This window comes from Macaca thibetana, chromosome 10, assembly GCF_024542745.1.
Source record: "Macaca thibetana thibetana isolate TM-01 chromosome 10, ASM2454274v1, whole genome shotgun sequence".
Lineage (NCBI taxonomy): Eukaryota > Metazoa > Chordata > Mammalia > Primates > Cercopithecidae > Macaca > Macaca thibetana.
In genome coordinates this window covers 70,920,324-70,939,993 of record NC_065587.1, presented here as the reverse complement: position 1 = coordinate 70,939,993, position 19,670 = coordinate 70,920,324, and the positions used below count along the sequence as shown (strand labels likewise).

The 19,670-nt window shown below is 42.5% G+C and overlaps 1 protein-coding gene across 1 annotated transcript in view; it reads right to left on the bottom strand.

Annotated features, from left to right (window-relative positions):
- Positions 1-19,670, bottom strand: part of TGM3 (transglutaminase 3) — a 137,815-nt gene that overhangs the window by 111,748 nt on the left and 6,397 nt on the right. The window lies entirely within an intron of this gene.

Below are 19,670 nucleotides of genomic sequence, written 5' to 3'. Positions count from 1 at the left end.
TCCGTGGGTATAACAGAGGTAGACATTAAGAATAACTTCAGCAATAGGAGAGATGGGGGAGCTGTTCACTAGGAATCTGTGTGCAAAAGAAACAGCCAGAACGTGGGGAGGATAATGACTTCAGTGTTGGACATGCTAGGTGTGAAGTATCTTAGGACATTCAGATAGACATGACCTATTAGAGAAGTGAGTGTAAGGTTTTTGATAATAAACAATTCCATTTATCTTATTGATGGCAATTTACTAAGTTCTAACAACGAAGAATGAAATGAGATTACCTTTCTGTGTAGTAAAGCATCCACATAGAGGGCCTGAGATTGCTATCCTGAGAAAGGCCTGCCTCGAAGGGCTGGATCTTGGCTGACTTCTGCGAACTTGCCTGGTAAAGAATTCCCTATACTGATATGAAATTAAATGATAAGGGTGGCTCACTAGGCCTAGGCCATACTTGTGCAAACAACATAGTTTATACTGAATACCAGTTTTCCTTCTGGAAGTATGGAGTGTTTGTACAAGCTAGGCAGAGGGTGTTTATGCAACCAACCCCCGTGTAGAAACCTTGGGCACTGAGTCTGATGAGTTTCTCCGGTAGACAACTTTTTTGTTTTTGTTTTTGTTTTTGTTTTTTGAGACGGAGTCTTGCTCTGTCACCCAGGCTGGAGTGCAGTGGTGCCATCTCGGCTCGCTGCAGCCTCTGCCTCCTGGGTTCAAGCGATTCTCCTGCCTCATCCTCCCGAGTAGCTGGGATTACAGGCATGTGCCACAATGCCCAGCTAATTTTTGTATTTTTAGTAGAGATGTTTTCACCATGTTGGCCAGGCTGGTCTTGAACTCCTGACCTCAGGTGATCTGCCCGCCTTGGCCTCCCGAAGTGTTGGGATTACAGGCGTGAGCCACTGTGCCCAGCCTGGTAGACAACATTTGTTGTGTGTTGTCATAATTTGTTGCTGGAGGAATTCAGCACATCCTTTGTGACTCTACTGGGAGAGGAACGTGGAAGCTCCTGGTTTTCTCTGGACTCCCCTACATACCTTTCCCCTTCATTGATTTCGCTTTGTACCCTTTCCCTGTAATAAATCTTAGCCACAAGTATAACTATATGCTACACCCTGTAATTCCTTCTAACAAATTACCAAACCTGTGGGTGGTCTTAGAGATCCTCAACACATCTTCCTTCAGGTGGGGCTGAGGTGGGAGATACACTCAAAATCTAAATCTGCATGGTCTCTCTGTTCTCCTCACCATCCACCAGTGCCTCTCTGTCACAATTCCTAATGAAGATATAACTTAAATGTTCATTTTTTAAAAGCCCAGAGTTTCTCATTAAAAAGGTGTGGTGCAGTGGCTCACGCCTGTAATCCCAGCATTTTGGGATGCCAAGGCAGGCAGATCACTTGAGGTCAGAAGTTCAAGACCAGCATGGCCAACACGGTGAAACCCTGTCTCTACTAAAAATACAAAAATTAGCCTGGCCTGGTGAGGCATGCTGTAATCCCAGCTATTCAGGAGGCTGAGGCATGAGAATCACTTGAACCTGGGTGGAGGTTGCAGTGAACCGAGATTGTGCCACTGCACTCCAGCCTAGGTGACAGACCGAGACGCTGTTTCAAAAAAAATAGGTGTGGTGCAAGCGAGGGGTGCTCCTGCGGCTACGCCTGTCCCATAACATGGATCTGACTGACTCTGTAGCGTGCCTCAAACCAAGCTGCTGATTTCTGAGCTTTGGCAAAATGCTTGGTGATGACTACATGGGCATCTAAGTGCCTATTAATTCTGACAGTCTATGCCTTTGTGATTGTTCCATAGTGGAATGGTTTGGGATTCTCCTGAGACAAATCCCACCCGAGGAAACAAAGGCTGATTGACACAAAGCCTGTAAAAGGAGGTGCAGGAAGAATTTTCCACCCCTGGCCAGAGTCCAAACTAGCCCCTTTCAACATGTAATGAATGAATAGTGATGCACCCAGGACTTTTGATCTCTATAATCCCCAAGCTGTCCAGTTCAGGAAACTGCTCATTCTCCCAGCCAGGCTCTGGCTCCAGGAGGTCTCAGTCATAAAGGTGTGTCTCAGGGAGGAGCTACTAGGACAAGCAATGGTTCCTTATGCTGGCTCTGCTCTGAAAACTGCCAAAGTCTCAGAATACTAAGTGATGCTTCTTTGAGAGACGTGGGAGTTGGATGGCCTTTTTGTGTTATAAGTTAGAATTTTTGTGGCAGCCACACCTTATAAGGCCATATTACCAGCTGGAGTAAAAGACAAGGCCTCGCAAGACTTTCATTGTCCACCTCTGTCATCCAAGGGACTGGTCTCCTTCTTAGAGCTTTGACAGTAGTCATGTCATCTTTCCTTTTGATTCTCTCTGACAATGTCTCACTCCTCCCAAGAAAATATAACAACGCCAGTCTTGAAAATAACAACCCTACTCAGCTCCAGAAGGGAGAGCTTATTGGGCTATGAAGGGTATGGCAAGAATGCTACTCACACACAGTTTCATGCGTGTGTGGATAAGTGGGTCACTGAGTTTCCCATATAATTATAGAGACCATCTAAGTCTTTGTAAGTCCTAGCCTTTTCTTAGAGAACCCTTAGTCTTAATTCTCTCATATAGTTATCTGAGTCTAGGGTTGCCTGTAATCTGTGTCTTTCTTTTGGCAGTTTACTAAGAAATCTCTACTTTCTTCTTCTATTTCTACTCAGACTAGAATAGTCCTGCTATATTCCATTACCTTGCAGAAACACCCTTAGTTCTGAGTCATTAAAATCCAGAAAGACTCGGTTTCAAATACCACCTGTGGACTTTGGAAGGCTACATAATGTCTCTGAACTTTGTTTTCCTCACCTATGAAATAGGGGGCTATGAGGAATAAATGCAAGAATTAATGTACCACACTTGGCCTCCTGCCTTACATACAGCAAGCACTGAATACAGGGGAGCCAGTGTATTATACCACTTGCCACAGCTAAGCCTTTCTGAGCCTCCAGTTCTCTTTAATCTTTGAAGCTCAGGTTTTAGAGGCCCCCACATTGACAAAAGCATTGGCTTTTTCTTCCATTTCTTTCTCTTATCTTTGATAATTTACTATGTATTTTCTCTTTTCTTATCTCCTTATAGATAATTCTCTGAGACAGCTGAGTTCTGTTGGCACTTGTAGCCTTAGCTTAGAGTTTTTTGGTTTTTCTTTTGAGACAGAGTCTTGCTCTGTCACCCAAGCTGGAGTGCAGTGGTGCTATCCCAGCTCACTGCAACCTCCACCTCCTGGGTTCAAGCAATTCTCCTGCCTCAACCTCCCAAGTAGATGGAATTACAGGCACCTGCCACCACGCCCAGCTAATTTTTATATTTTTAATAGAGATGGCGTTTCACCATGTTGGCCAGGCTGGTCTCAAACTCCTGACCTCAAGTGATCTACCCACCTCAGGGTCCCAAAGTGCTGGGATTACAGGCATGATCCACCGCACCTGGCCACAATCTTTATTATAAGTACACACTATACTTCCTTCTTTCCCATCCATTCTTAACACTGCCATATTAAGTCAATCAGCATATGCTCATAGAGAACTTAACAAGACTACAGGCAGCATTTTCATGTCAAATAGGACCCCTTAATTTTTCTTCACGTGAATCACTAGGAGTTAGTGATAAATAATGGCTTCCAGATTAAAAAATTGTTTCCTGATTTAGTTTGAGTTTTGTAATGCCTGTAACAAGAGTGTATGATTGATTGAGATATCTAAACAACCAATTTTCTTTTTTGGACATATGCTGTACACATTCTAGATTATTTTTTCCTCCTGAGGTTCCGTTTAGGCCTCACCCCTTCGGCAAGAATAACAATAATCATATGGCATGTTGTCTACATGTGTGGGTTTCTGGAATCTACAGAGAAAAAATAAGTGTGAAACCCCTATCACGAATCTAGCCAGGATAGCTCCAAGGAAAGGCAAATGAGAGCTCTTAAATGTTAGAGTAGGCTGGGCGCGGTGGCTTATGCCTTTAATCCCAGCACTTTGGGAGGTAGAGGTGGGTGGATCACCTGAGGTCAAGAGTATGAGACCAGCCTGGCCAACATGGTAAAACCCCATCTCTACTAAAAATACAAAAATTAGCCGGACGTGCTGGTGGGTGTCTGTAATCCCAGCTACTTGGGAGGTTGAGGCAGGAGAATCACTTGAACCTGGGAGGTGGAGGTTGCAGTGAGCTGATATTGTGCCACTGCAGTCCAGCCTGGGCAACAGAGTGAGACTCTGTCGAAAAAAGAAAAGAAAAAAAATTGAGTCAAGAAACAGTAAGTCTCAGCCATCAGGAAAATACAAATCAAAACCACAAGAAGATATCGCTTTCCACCCACTAAGACAGCTATCACCAAAAACACAAATAATAATAAGGATTGGCAAGGTTGTGGAGAAATCAGAGCCTTCTTGCAATGCTGGTGGGAATGTAAAATGGTGCAGTTGATTTGGAAAACAGTTTGGCAGTTCCTCAAAAGTTTAAACATAGAGTTACCATATGTTTCAGCAATTTCACTCCTAGGTATATACCAAAGAGAAATGTCCGCATATGTCCACAGAAAACCTTGTATATGCATATTCATAGTAGTATTATTCATAATAGTCAAAAAGTATAAATAACTCAGACGTCCATCCACTGATGAATAAGTAAGTCAAATGTAATGTATCCATATAGTAGAATATTATTCAGCAATAAAAAGGAATGAAGTACTGATACATGCTACAGCACAAATGAACTTTGAAAACATTGTGAGAAGTGAAAAGAGTCAGACACAAAAGACCACATGGTGTATTGTTCTTTTTATAGGAAATGGACAGGATAGGCAAATCCACAGAGACAGAAAGTGGATGTGTGGTTACCGGCAGCTGAGGAGGATTGGGGGAAATGGGACTGACTACTTATCAGTACAGAGTTTCTCTTTAGGGCAAGGAAAATGTCCTAAACTCAGTTGTGGTGATGGGTGTTCAACTCTGTGAATGCACTAAAAACCATGGAATTGTATGCTTTCATTAGGTGAGCTGTATGGTATATGAATTATATCTCTAGAAAATGGTTATATTAAAAATAAAAAGGCCAGGTGTGGTGGCTCACCCCTGCAATCCCAGCACTCTGGGGGGCCAAGGCAGGCAGATCACTTCCGATCAGGAGTTCGAGACCAGCCTATAAAAAAAATAGCTGGGCATGGTAGCGGGAGCCTGTAATCCCAGCTGCTTGGGAAGTGGAGGCAGGAGAATCGCTTGAGCCTGGGAGGCGGAGGTTGCAGTGAGCCAAGATCACACCACTGCACGCCAGACTGGGTGACAGAGTGAGATTCCACCTCCAAATAAATAAATAAATAAGCAGTACAAGATCTTATCTTGATGACAAAGACCAAAGATCAAAAGATAGTTTGTGTAGCTGCTAGCCCTAGGCTAGTAGCAGCATGAAACTGGTAATACATGCTGTAAGGAAGGCACTCTAAGAAAAGCCAAACCTTCTAAAACAGATAAAAGTGGATCATCTAAAAAGATACTTCAATACCACCTTGCCTAGGCTGCTATAAATTATTCTGCAAACCAATCTGGATTGCTCAGGAATAATATTTGTAAGTTAAAAGCTAAATCTGTGTTCAATGCTATTTAGCAACCATACCAGGTAAAGGTGTTATTGGCCCATTGTGTGTACTTCACGTCCTGTGAACAACCCATAGGTCATTCTAATCCCTTCCTAGGAGTTGTTTATAGGATCTGATTTAGCACTCTGCCTGTAACATGGCAACTAAAATCGGCTTAGCCATCTGTCTCAAATGTTCTCAGTTCACCTCTTCCTGTGAGTAAGTAGCAAAAGTAAAAAATGGTGTTCCTATATTCAGTAATAACCAACTGAAAAAATATAATAAATAAGGCCCTACTGACAATGGCAACAAAGAATACCAAATGCATGAGACCTACATACAGGAAGTATAAAATTGTACTGAAGAACATAAAACAGAAGGCCTGAATAAAAGGAACGATATTCCATGTTCCATGGGAAATTTGGTACTGAAAAGAAATCAATTCTCTCCAAATTATTCCAAAGGTTCAATATAATTCCAATGAAAATTCTAGTGGAAGCATGAGTGCGTGTGAGTGTTGTGTGTGTGAGCATGTGTGGGCATGCATGCACACGCATGTAAACAAGCATGTTTGCAGGGGTTGAGGGCACGTTTGGACACGTTAATTCTCCAGTTTGCCTGAATGAGACTGTAGCCAAGGGTTTTTTGGAAAACAAAAACAGTGAGAATGAAATGAAGAAAGATCTTCTACAGAATGAAAGGAACAGAACAGAGACCAGAAATAGGCCCTTGTATTTATGAGAAATCTGTAAATGGTATTGGGGTAACTAGCTAGCGTGAGAGGCCATGGCCTGCCCTGCTACTGAAGAGGCCCCAAGCTGGAAATCTCTATTGCATGGAAATCCCTTATGTTAAACTGAAAAGCTCTAGGCTTAGAGCACAGGTAAAAATCTGTTAATAAGGATCCAGACATGAAGACATCTAGAAATCAAGTGTAGCTCACAGGGTGGTTAAGGAATAGTGACACTGTCATGTGAGGCAGAGCTGGAAGCTATTGTATTAATGATATGACTCCCCATAATCCTGGGTTTGAAAGCAGGGGAGATACAGCAGACTCCTCTAATTCAGTCCTGGCTGTCTAATCTCTGCAATCTCGGTGAGACTGAGCCATAGGTGGGCCCTAGGGGGTTGTGACATCTTCCCTTTAAGGAGATAAGTAAATGCTTGCCACCGCTAACTACATGTTCAGTGTCTTAATTTCTGCAGACCCAGAAACTAACAGGGGTGCCCAGGTGTGGTGGCTTATGCTTGTTATCCCAGTACTTTAGGAGGCCGACGAGGGAGGATTGCTTGAGCCCAGGAGTTCAAGACCAGTGTGAGAGCCGGGCGCGGTGGCTCACGCCTGTAATCCCAGCACTTTGGGAGGCCGAGGCGGGCGGATCACAAGGTCAGGAGATCGAGACCACGGTGAAACCCCGTCTCTACTAAAAATACAAAAAATTAGCCGGGCGCAGTGGCGGGCATCTGTAGTCCCAGCTACTCAGGAGGCTGAGGCAGGAGAATGGCGTGAACCCGGGAGGCGGAGCTTGCAGTAAGCCGAGATCGCGCCACTGCACTCCAGCCTGGGCGGCAGAGCGAGACTCCGTCTCAAAAAAAAAAAAAAAAAAAAAAAAAGACCAGTGTGAGAAACATAGTGAGACCCTGTCTTAAAAAAAAAAAAAAATTAAATATTTAATGAACTAACAGAGGTCTTGGCCTCCCACACCTCTCCACTGGGAAAAGTGAAAAATTAAACCTCTCTCTCACTCTGTTTTTTAAAATATACTTTTTCTGTAATTAGAGTTAAATATGAACTGTCTCTCACTCTAGACACAAAAATTAATTCCAAATAAATTAACCTTCTGATGCAACAATTCAACTTGTAGGAATTTCATCTACTGAATACTCATAAAAAGTGGATCAAAATATGTAAAATAATATTTACTACAGTAAGATTTCTATTGGCCAAAAGAGTAGAAAATAATAACTGTTAATCTATGTTGAGGACTTACTATGGCTTTGATTGAAGCTCTTTACACAGAGTTCCTCACTTGAACTTCACAATAATGCTATGAGAAGGGTGGTATTGTTATTTCCATGTTATAGGCAGAGAAACAGTGGTGCAGAGAGGTAATGATACTATCCAAGGTCACGTATCTGGGTTTGCACTCTGAATATCTGGCTCCAAAGCTCACTCTCTTAACCAGTACTCTTCACTGCCTCAATCCAAATGTCCATTCTTCATTCATTTATTCAAAAAACGTTAACTGAGCGCTGCCATGCTCTAGGCATTGGGATAAGCACTGGAGACACCGTGAACAAAAGTAGATATGGCCGGGTGCAGTGGCTCACACCTGTAATCCCAGCACTTTGGGAGGTTGAGGCGGGTGGATCACCTGAGATCAGGAGTTTGAGACCAGCCTGGCCAACATGGTGAAACCCCATCTCTACTAAAAATACAAAAATTAGCTGGGTGTGGTGGATGGCACCTGTAGTCCTAGCTACTGAGGGACTGAGGCTGAGGGAGGAGAATCGCTTGAACCCAGGAGGAGAAAGGTTGCAGTGAGCTGAGATCACACTACTGCATTCCAGCCTGACAGCGAGACTCTGTCTCAAAAAAAAAAAAAAAAAAAGTAGATATGGTCCCTCCTGTTATTGAGCTTACAGTCTAATGGGAGAACAAGACATACAATAATGCATACTTATAAACTGATGAGTGCAAGGAAGAAGGATATACAGTGCTTTCCTATGAGACCATTTAACAGGTCACATGATGAAATGCAGGGTTTGGGGAACATTTCCCTGAAGATGCCACATCAGAGCTGAGATCTGATGGGGGAGTAGGTATGTGTATGTATGTGACAGTGTGAAATGTATTAGTGAAGGGAACAGCTTGTACAATGACCCTGTGGCAGGAGGAAATGTGGTATAATCACACCTGTCACCACAAGCACGATTTTAGGGCCCTGGCTTCTAAGAAACCTATGCATGCCATCCTTTTTGCAACCTCCAAGCCAAGGGTACTAGAGCTTGGGAGGGTGAAGGGTTACAGCAGTTTGGGCCATGCCTCTATGGGATGGGAGAGAAGAAGGAGTCAATACAGTTCAGTTGTTGGGCTGGAACTTCGCATTCTTTGCGTGCAAAACAGCACTTTGAGTAATACACATCTGCAGGATGGAATGAATCTGTTCTGGTCTAGAGGGAGGCCACTGTAGACCAGGCCTTCAGACATGTTCCCCTCCAGAAAGGAGAGACAAAGACAGATGGGAAGAAATAAATGACCAGAGACAGAACTCAGTTCCAAAGATACACCATGGTAACAGTGGGAGGTCCTGGCTGCTTCCAAAAGTCAGACAAAATCACACATCCACCTGCCCTCCACTGGAAAACAAGCTTCCCCAGACTCAATTCCCTGTTCACTCCATAAACACTTGGTAGGAGCAAAGCACAGGACTGCAAGCTGCAGGCAACAGAAAGAAATACTGTATGTACTTCTATATCTCATAGTGTTACCAGAAAGGGGTCCTGATCCAGACCCCAAGGGAGGGTTCTTGGACCTCGTGCAAGAAAGAATTCGGGGCGAGTCCATAGTGTAAAGTGAAGGAAAGTTTATTAAGAAAGTAAAGGAATAAAGAATGGCTACTCCAAAGGCAGGGCAGGCGTGGGCTGCTCCACTGATTACAGTTATTGATCATATGCTAAACAAGGGGTGGATTATTCATGAATTTTCCAGGAAAGGGGTGGGCGATTCCCAGAACTGAGGGCTTCTCCCCCTTTTTAGACCATATAGGATAACTTCCTGATGTTGCCATAGCGTTTGTAAACTGTCATGGTGCTGGTGGGCATGTCTTTTAGCATGCTAATGCATTATAATTTCCATAGAATGAGAAGTGAGAATGACCGGAGGTCACTTTTGTGGCCATCTTGGTTTCAGTGGGTTTTGACTGGCTTTTTTACTGCAACTTGTTGTATCAGCAAGGTCTTTGTCACCTGTGTCACCTGTATCTGCATGTATCTGACCTCCTGTCTCATTCGTGACTTAGAATGCCTCACCTCCTGGGAATGCAGCTCAATAGGTCTCAACCTTATTTTAACAAGCCCCTATTCAAGATGAAGTAGTTCTGGTTCCAATGCCTCTGACAATAGGGCCTCAAATTCTTTTTGAATAATGAGCAGTATAAATAAATAAACATAACAGGAAAAACAAGGTAGGCACACATAAAAAGGTCAAATTCTGCATAAAATACATTGTGAACAGACCATATTAAAACAAACCAACCGAAATGCCATAAATAATAAAAGGACTGGAAAGAAATATTTCTTAAAAAGTATAAATTATGTTTTGCCTCTCAAGTGTGGAATTATACAGGGATTTTTACTTTTTATTTATTTTTTTTGAGATGGAGTCTTGCTTTGTTGCCCAGGCTAGAATGCAATGGCATAATCTTGGCTCACTGCAGCCTCTCTGCTTCCCAGGTTCAAACTATTATCCTGTCTCAGCCTCCTAAGTAGCTGGGATCACAGGCACGTACCACCACACCCAGTCAATTTTTGTGTTTTTAGTAGAGACAGGGTTTCACTATGTTGGCCAGGCTGGTCTCGAGCTCCTGACCTCAGGTGATTCACCTGCCTTGGCCTCCCAAAGTGCTGGGATTACAGGCGTGAGCCACCGCACCTGACCTATAGGACTTTTTAAAGCTACATTTTTATATTTCCCGAAGTTCTAAAATAAGCACAGGCTTCATTTTTTACGGCAAGATAATAAACTTTATTTAAATTAATTAATTAATTCATTCAATAGACATTCATTGAGGGTTCTAGGCACTAAGGATTCAACAGTGTGTTTGGCATCTGAAGGACCGGGACAGGCAGTGTGGCTGAGGCTGAGGGAAGGAGGAAGAGAAGAGTAGGGGGTGTGGAGGGTAGCAGGATCATAAAGGCCTTCATAAAGCATGGAAAGATTTGGTGTTTTATTCTAAATGGAATTAACTAAAACACTAAGCAAGGGTTAAATGAGGTTGGGTGTGGCGGCTCATGCCTGTGATCCCAGCACTTCGGGAAGATTGCTTGAGTCTAGGAATGAGAGACCAGCCTGGGCAACAAAGTGAGATCCTCATCTCTATGAAAAGTAAAAAAAAAAAAAATTATATGGGCGGTGGTGGCATACTCCTGTAGTCTCAACTACACAGGAGGTTGAGGCAGGAGGGTCACTTGAGCCAGGAGGTCAAGGCTACAGTGAGCCATGATTGTGCCACTGCACTCTAGTCTGGGTGACAGAGCAAGACCTTGTCTCAAAAAACAAAAAGGGAAAAAAAGAGTTCAAACACCCTTGCAGGAGAGATAGCAAAACAGTATAAAATTACGTGGTTCAGATACTGCAGTTAGGACTTCAGAGGAGGGTGAGGACGCTGGGCAGGAGCAGTTAGGGACGGCTTCAAAGGAGGAGGAAAATGTTGACTGGACCTGAAGGATGATGTCTCAGGCAGATGAGGAAGGTCATGTGAGCAGAGGACATGTCGCAGCCCTTTCCTTAACAAAGTCAAAACCCAAAGCCTGCCCTTAGAGGTGAATATTTTAAAGGAAGGAAGCTCTGTATTGATAATGGACAACAAGACCAGAAGAAGATGGCTGGGAATTGTAAAAGTGTTGTCTGATATACCCATATTTGCTCCCATAAGAACCCAGAGTTTGTTAAGCCTCCTGGCTCTTAAGAATATTCACACTAGGGAGGAAAAGAAAATCCCACTAGAGAGCTGCCCAGAGCTTTTGTGCTTTTCTGAACCTATGGAACAATGAAGAAGAGCTTTCAGTTCTTTTTTTTTTTCTTTTCTGCTTTCTTGTTATTCTTTTAAGTGAGACCTGCCTAGCCATCAAATATAGGCTTTTGACTGAACACAACACAACACAACCATAAGATATGTGTTCTGAAACAACAAGTAGGGCTTGGCTCCCCCAAGTCATTATAACGGTACAATTTTAGAGTACTTCAGGGACAGACAAAGTGCCAGGCACAACATCAAGTCAACCATGAGGGTCACTCAACAAGCAATTACTGCACAAGGGGCCAGAGCAACAAGGAAGAGGGAGGAGGCCAGGGCAGTGTTATAAAAGTAACTGAAGAATTCTTGTGTTCTGTCCTCCCACCAAACAGAAGGCAGCGTGGGCCCAGCATTACTGATTCCCAACCTAGCAACAGAAAGCAGCTCAGTGGGCTCATTTCTCCCTCAGATCTAACAAGAGCCCTTCCAACAACACCAGGTGAGCCTGGCAGTACTCGCACAAGGTATAGAGGGGGAGTTCTGCTTCAAAAAAAAGAAACGATAAAAGGCAGCCAAGGGAAGCGCTCTTCTTCCCTGCTGGGCCTGAGAGTTCCATACCTCACCAAGAGATACTAAGGTAGTGGACTGGCACTGGTGGGAGGGACCCAGCCACAACAAGCAGCCCAGCCCAGTCCAGGAAGCCTCTCTATCCCATAGGCCTGAAACTCCATTCCCCCAATCCAGGGACATAGGCAGTAGCCCATGGCACCAATAAAAGAGATTCTGCCGGCCGGGCGCAGTGGCTCATGCCTGTAATCCCAGCACTTTGGGAGGCCGAGGCGGGCGGATCACAAGTTCAGGAGTTTGAGATCAGCCTGGCCAATATGGTAAAACCCCATCTCTACTAAAAATACAAAAATTAGCCAGGCGTGGTGGCGGGCGCCTGTAGTCCCAGCTACTTGGGAGGCTGAGGCAGGAGAATCACTTGAACCCAGGAGGTGGAGGTTGCAGTGAGCCAAGTTCATGCCATTGCACTCCAGCCTGGGCAACAGAGTGAGACTCCATCTCAAAATAAAAAAAAAAAGAAAAAGAAAAAAGAGATTCTGCCAAAAGTGCATGGCTTAAGAAGCCTCTTTGTCTCCATAGACCTGAGACTCCACTCATCAATGGAGAGAAATCTAGTGGCCCTGGTCTGGGGTAAGTCCTTCTGCCCCCTTAGGCAGCATGAGCAAAGACTTGTGAGAGCCCCAGCCGTGCCAAATACACCAAACAGACCCAAATAACATTGTAAAGGCTCTGAAAATGAAACTATCATGTAAACCACACTCCATGAAAGTGGGCCAGGACCTGTGTGCTAAATGTAAATACAGTGAGTGCCTACTAAAATAAAATATTTAAATAGGACCCTGAATATCCTAACATAACAGACAAAATGTCTGAGATACAATTTAAAAAATCATCTGTTATACCAAGAATCAGAAAAATCACAACTTGGACGAGAAAGAACAACCAATCAACTGATCCCAACCAAGATGAATTAGATGTCAGAATTATCTGAGAGGATTTTAAAGCAGTTGTCATAAAAATGTTTTAAAAATCAATTACCAATTCTCTTAAAACAAATAAAAAATAGAAAATCTCAGCAATAAGTAGAAATTATAAAAAAGAACCAATGAAAATTACAGAACTAAAAATACAGTAACAGAAATAGAAATCTCAACAGATAATCTCAATATTAGAGAGGAGATTACAGAATAGAATCAGTGAACTTTAGGACAGACCAAAGAATTGAACCAATGTGAGAATACAGAAAATGGACTGAAAAAAGAATGAACGGAGCTTCCAGGACTTGTGAGACTATAACAAAAAAGCCAACATTTGTATTACTGAAGTGCCAGAAGGAGAGGAGAATAAAGGGCCTAAAATAGTATTTGAATAAATAATGGCTGAAAACTTTCCAAATTTGGCAGACACAAATCTACAGATTCAAAAGCTGAGCAAACCCCAAAGAGAAATCCAAAGAAATCCATACCACAACACATGATAATTGAACTTCTGAAAACTAGAGACAAACAAAACATGTTAAAAGCAGCCAGGGAGGAACTATGCACCACTTATAGGGGAACCCAGTATGAATGACAGCAGATTTCTCATCTGAAACCATGGAGGCCAGCTGGAAGTGGCACAACATTGTTCAAGTGCTGAAAGAAAAGAACTGTCAATCATGAATTCTGTATCTGGCAAAATTACCCTTCATGAATAAAGGGGAAATAAAACCATTCTCAGACAAAGGAAAGCTAAAGCAATTTGACACAAGCAAATAAATCCTTAAAGACTGGCTGAAGAAAGTTCTTCAAATAAAAAGAAATTATAAAAAAAAGGAATCTCGGAACATCAAGAAGGAAGAAAGAGCAGCGGAAAGCATCAGAAATATGCGCATATACAATAGACTATTCTCGTCATGAATTTTACAATCATAGTCACTGATTCTAACAAAAAAAAAAAACCCTATCTGATACTCATGAAAATTATATTTAAAATCATGGAAGGTAAATAGATCTAAATGAAAGTAAGATTTCCACATTTCACTCAAAATAGTTAAGTCACATATGTATAGCATAATACTGACAGCAACCTCTAAAAGAATTATACAAAGAGATACATTTGAAAGCCTTGTAAATAAATCAAGATGAATTTTTAAAAGATGTTCAAGAAATCCAAAGAAAGACAACAGAGAGAAACAGAGTAATAAGAACTAGAGGAAAAAAAAACAGAAAACAAATAATAAAATTGCATACCTAAGAGGTTTAGTAATATCAGTAATTTATCAGTAATTAGTAATATCAGTAATATTCACTAATATCAGTAATTAAGTGTAACTTGTCTTAAGTGTAACTTGTCTAGATACAATAATCAAAAGACAGAAATTGGCAGAGTGAATTTAAAAAGGATCCAAATATATGCTGCTTATAAGAGACTCATTTGAAATTCAATAACATATGTAGGATAAAAGAATATAATATTAATTTTAAAAAATCAGGAGTAGCTACATTTACATCTGATAAGGTAGATTCAGAGCAAAGAAATTTACTAGAGACAAAGAGGAACATTATATAATGATAAAAGAATCAATTTGCCAGGAAGCCATAACAATTCTGTGTGTATGCACCAAACAACAGCAAAATCAAAAGCAAAAAATAATAAGAGTTGAAAGGAGAAATAGATAAACCCACAATTACAGTTGGGGACTGTAATTCAACATCCCCCTCTAAGCAACTGATATGGTTTGGATTTGTGTCCCCCAGCACATCCCACGTTGAATTGAGGAGGGGGCTGGTGGGAGGTGATTGAATCGTGGGGTGATTTCCCCCTTGCTGTTCTCATGATAGTGAGTGAGTTCTCATGAGATCTGATGGTTTAGAAGTGTGTGGCACTTCCCCCTTTGCTCTCTCGCTGTCTCCTGCTCCACCAGGTGAAGATTGTGCCTGCTTCCCCTTTGCCTTCTGCCCTGATTGTAAGTTTCCTGAGGCTTCCCAGTCATGTTTCCTGCCAAGCCTGGGAACTGTGAGTCAACTAAACCTCTCTTCTTCATAAATTACCCAGTCTCAGGAAGTTCTTTATAGCAGTATGAGAATGGACTAATACAGCAACTAATAAAATGACTAGATGGAAGGTCAGCAACGATAGAGAAGAGCTGAACAACATGATGCTCATTTTAGGACACACTTTTCATCCTCTGGGAGAAACTTGTCTACCCCAAAGAGATTTGTACCTTGGGAAAATCCCTTGAGGAGCTCACCACGTCCCTACCTGCTGAGAGCACAGACAAGCAGAGTACAGGCTATGTTAGAATCAGCACAGAAACTTCATATGTGTAAGTATCATACATAGGTCCTTAAGGTTAGAGGAAACCTTAAAGGTCATTAGCCCAATGCTGACCCCAATGCAGTTATTTATTTCTTAAGTTATTGCCTCCACCAAGCAATCTAGCTCTGTGATGTCCAACAAAGGGCAAGAGAAGGCAACTTTCCCCTTTATGGGCCATCATAATTGATGCTCAGTGTCAGTGAGGGAAGAAGAATCGATACCATAGCTTTAGCCCATACTCCAGCAGGCCTCATGACAGAAAGCTTGCTGCCTCCCATTCTCTCTTGGGTTGTTAGGAAGTTTTTTCTTATAAAATGAGAAAAATGTTTCCTACGTTGTTAGGTAGTTCCAATTAGTACAGTCTCAAGAAGATGACGATATGGGCTGGGTATGGTGACTCACACCTGTAATCCCAGCACTTTGGGAGGCCGAGGTGGGCGGATCACCTCAAGTCAGGAGTTTGAGACCAGCCTGGCCAATGTGGTAAAACTCCGTCTCTACTAAAAATACAAAAATTAGTTGGGTGTAGTGGTACACAACTGTAGTCTCAGCTACTCAGAAGGCTGAGACAGGAAAATCACTTGAACCTGAGAGGTAGAGGTTGCAGCGAGTGGAGATCATGCCACTACACTCACTCTGTCTCAAAAAAAGAAAAAAAAAAAAAAGAAAGAAAGACAGAAGATGAAAGTATGTATAAATTGCCCTAAAATATTTATACCCCCTCAACCAGCAAATCAGAAACGTGTGCTAAGACTGATTACAGATGTTTATAGTAACACTGCCTATCACAAACAAACTTTGATTAAACCTAAATGTCCAACAAAAGAGGACTGGTTGAATTAAATTACAGCATACCCATAGGATGAAATGCCATCTAATCACAATAATTACAAATCCTATTTTAAAAGAATACTTAAAGGCAGGGCACAGTGCCTCACGCCTGTAATCCCAGCACTTTGGGAGGCCAAGGCAGGATTGCTTGAGCCCAGGAGTTCAAGACCAGATGGTGAAACCCCATCTCTAGAAGAAATACAAAAATTCTCTGTGTATGCTGGCACATACCTGTGGTCGCAGCTATTTGGGAGGCTAAGGGGGGAGAATCACTCGAGCCTGGGAGGTCAAGGCTGCGGTGAGCTATAACTGTCCTACTACACTCCAGCCTGAGTGACAGAGTGAGACCCTGTCTCAAAAAAAAAAAAAAAAAAGAGTACTTAATGACACGGGGAAAGGTTCATAATACATTTTAAAGTTAAAAAAAAAACAGGTGTTACATATACATGTATACATATACAAGTATAAACAAAATTAATAAAATATACAATTAATATACTATTAACGGGGACTATCACTACCATTAGAGAGATATTTATTCAGTGCTTTTGTTTTCCTCATATTTTATAAAAGTTTCACTTCTGTAATCAGAGAACAACACAGTTTTCTTTTTGTTGTTGTTGTTTTTTCTTTTCTGAGACAGAGCCTCACTCTGTTGTCCAGGCTAGAGTGCAGCGGCTTGATCACGGCTCACTGCAGCCTCAACCTCCTAGGCTCAAGCAATCCTCTAGCCTTAGCCTCCTGAGTAGCTGGGACTACAAGTGTGTGCTACAATGCCCAGCTAATTTTTACTTTTTTGTAGAGATGGGGATCTCACTTTGTTGCCCAGGCTGGATTCAAACTCCTGGGCTCAAGTGATCCTCCCACCTGGGCCTCCCAAAGTGCTAGGATTACAGGCATGAGCCACCACACCCAGTCTTTATTTTGATTTTGACTTAAGAATTTTACTCTTCCTCATGACAGCAATTGGCCTACCTCTTGCCATCCTTTTCCTCCCATCCATCCTTCATGAGTCCCCTGGGGCTCTGAAAATTTGAATTCCACTGCTCTCACCTTGCCTGGCCCCAGAATGCTCCTGTCTCCCTAATTATTACTTTAGCCCGAATACACCCACAGTCCCCTTTCTTCTTTCTCTTCAGCAGGTTAAGACAGGATGGCATTTTCTGAAATCAGTTGGGAGAATGAAAAGGAAATAATTAGAGACAACACTGGCAGCAACAAAAGGGATGTGGCAAGAATTGACTTTCTTACCCAACATGCCATCTACCCCTGTGCTGTCTAATATGGCAGCCATTAGTCATGTGTGGCTACTGAGCACTCAAAATGTAGCTGGTCCAAACTGAGATGTGCTGTATGTGCAACATATGCATCAGATTTTGAAAACTTTATTTATTTATTTATTTTTGAGACAGAGTCTTGCTCTGTCGCCCAGCCTGGAGTGCAATGGCACAATCTCAGCTCACTGCAACCTCTGCCTCCCTGGTTCAAGCAATTCTCCTGCCTCAGCCTCCCAAGTAGCTGGGATTACAGACACCCGCCACCATGCTTAGCTAATTTTTGTATTTTTAGTAGAGACAGGGTTTCACCATGTTGGTGAGGCTGGTCTCAAACTCCTGACTTCTCAGGTGATCTGCCCCCTTCGGCCTCCTGAAGTGCTGAAATTACAGGCATGAGCCACTGCACCTGGCCTGAGAACTTTATTTTAAAAAAGAGTGTAGGCCAGGTGTGGTGGCTCACGCCTGTAATCCCAGCACTTTGGGAGGCCAAGGTGGGCAGATCACGAGGTCAGGAGATGGAGACCATCCTGGCTGACACGGTAAAATCCCGTCTCTACTAAAAATACAAAAAAATAGTCGGGCGTGGTGGCAGGTGCCTGTAGTCCCAGTTACTTGGGAGGCTGAGGCAGGAGAATGGCATGAACCCAGGAGGCAGAGCTTGCAGTGAGCCGAGATCATGCCACTGCACTCCAGCCTGGGCGACAGAGCAAGACTCCATCTCAAAAAAAAAAAAAAAAAAGAGTGTAAAATATCTCTTAAATAATTTTTATATGGATTACATGCTGAAATGATTTTGGATATATTGGGTTAGATAAAATAAATGTTTAAACATTGATTCACCTAGGTTTCTATTTTTACCTTTTAAAACATGTGGCTACTAGAACATTGAAAATTATGTATGTGGCTCTATTTCTATTGGACAGTGTTGCCCTAGGGGGCTCTTCCCCCTTTCTCCCATCTGCCTCTCCCAGAGGGGTTACAAAACTACTCATTTGCCCATCTCTCTTTCAGCTAGGAATGGTCATAGTGACATAGCTCTGGCCAAGTGGAAGGCTGGTGGGGTGGGGATTTGGATGGGATTCTGGGAAGGTTTTGGCTTTCCTGATTTAAAAAAAGACCGACACAATACACCCATTAGAATGAGTAAAATCTGGCACACTGATGACACCAAACACAGGTGAGGATGTGGAGCAACAGACACTCCCATTCATTGCTGGTGGGAATGCAAAGTGGTACAGTTATTTTGGAACACAGTTTGGCAGTTTCTAACAAAACTAAACATACTCTTACACTCTCACTCCTTGGTATTTACCCGAAAGAACTGAAAACGTATGTCCATACAAAAACCTGCACATAAATGTTTACATCAGCTTTATTCATAATTGTCAAAACATGGAAGCAACTAAGATGTCCTTCAGTAGGTAACTGAATAAACTATGGTACATCTAGACAGTGGAATATTATTTAGAGCTCAAAAGAAATAAGTTATCAGCCAGGTGCCGTGGCTCATGCCTATAATCCCAGCACTTTGGGAGGCCAAGTCGGGTGGATTGCCTGAGCTCAGGAGTTCACAATCAGCCTGGACAACACGGTGAAATCCTGTCTCTACCAAAATACGAAAAATTAGCTGTACGTGGCGGTGTGTGCCTGTAGTCCCAGCTACTCAGAGACTGAGGCTGGAGAATTGCTTGAACTTGGGAGGCAGAGGTTGCAGTGAGCCAAGATCGTGCCATTGCACTCCAGCCTGGGCAACACGAGTGAGACTTCATCTCAAAAAATTTAAAAAAAAAGCCCAACAAACAAGAAATGAGTTATTAAGCCATAGAAATACATGCCTTGATAAGTATTGCATATTACAATATGCATATTACTAAATGAAGAAAAAACAATTAGAAAAGGCTGCCAACTACATGATTCCCATTATATGACATTCTGGAAAAGGCAAAACTATGGAGACAGTGAAAAAATCAGTGGTTGCCAGTGGTTGCCAGCGGTTGGGGAAAGGGAGGGATGAATAGGGGAAGCATTGAAGAGGATTTTTAGGGCAGTGAAACTACTCTGTATGAGACTATGAGACTATAACACTGAATGTATGTCATCACAGGTTTATCCAAACCCACAGAATGTACAACACCAAGAGTGAGCCCTAATGTAAACTGTGAACGTGGGGTGACTGTGATGTGTCAATATAGGTCCATCAGCTGTAACAAATGCACCACTGGCTTCAGGGATGTTGATAATGAAGAGACGGTGGGTGTGGAAGGGTGGGTAGGAGGTGTATGAGAAATCTCTGTACCTTCCACTCAATTTTGTTGTGAATCTAAGAAAAAAAAAAATCTAAAGCTACTTAAA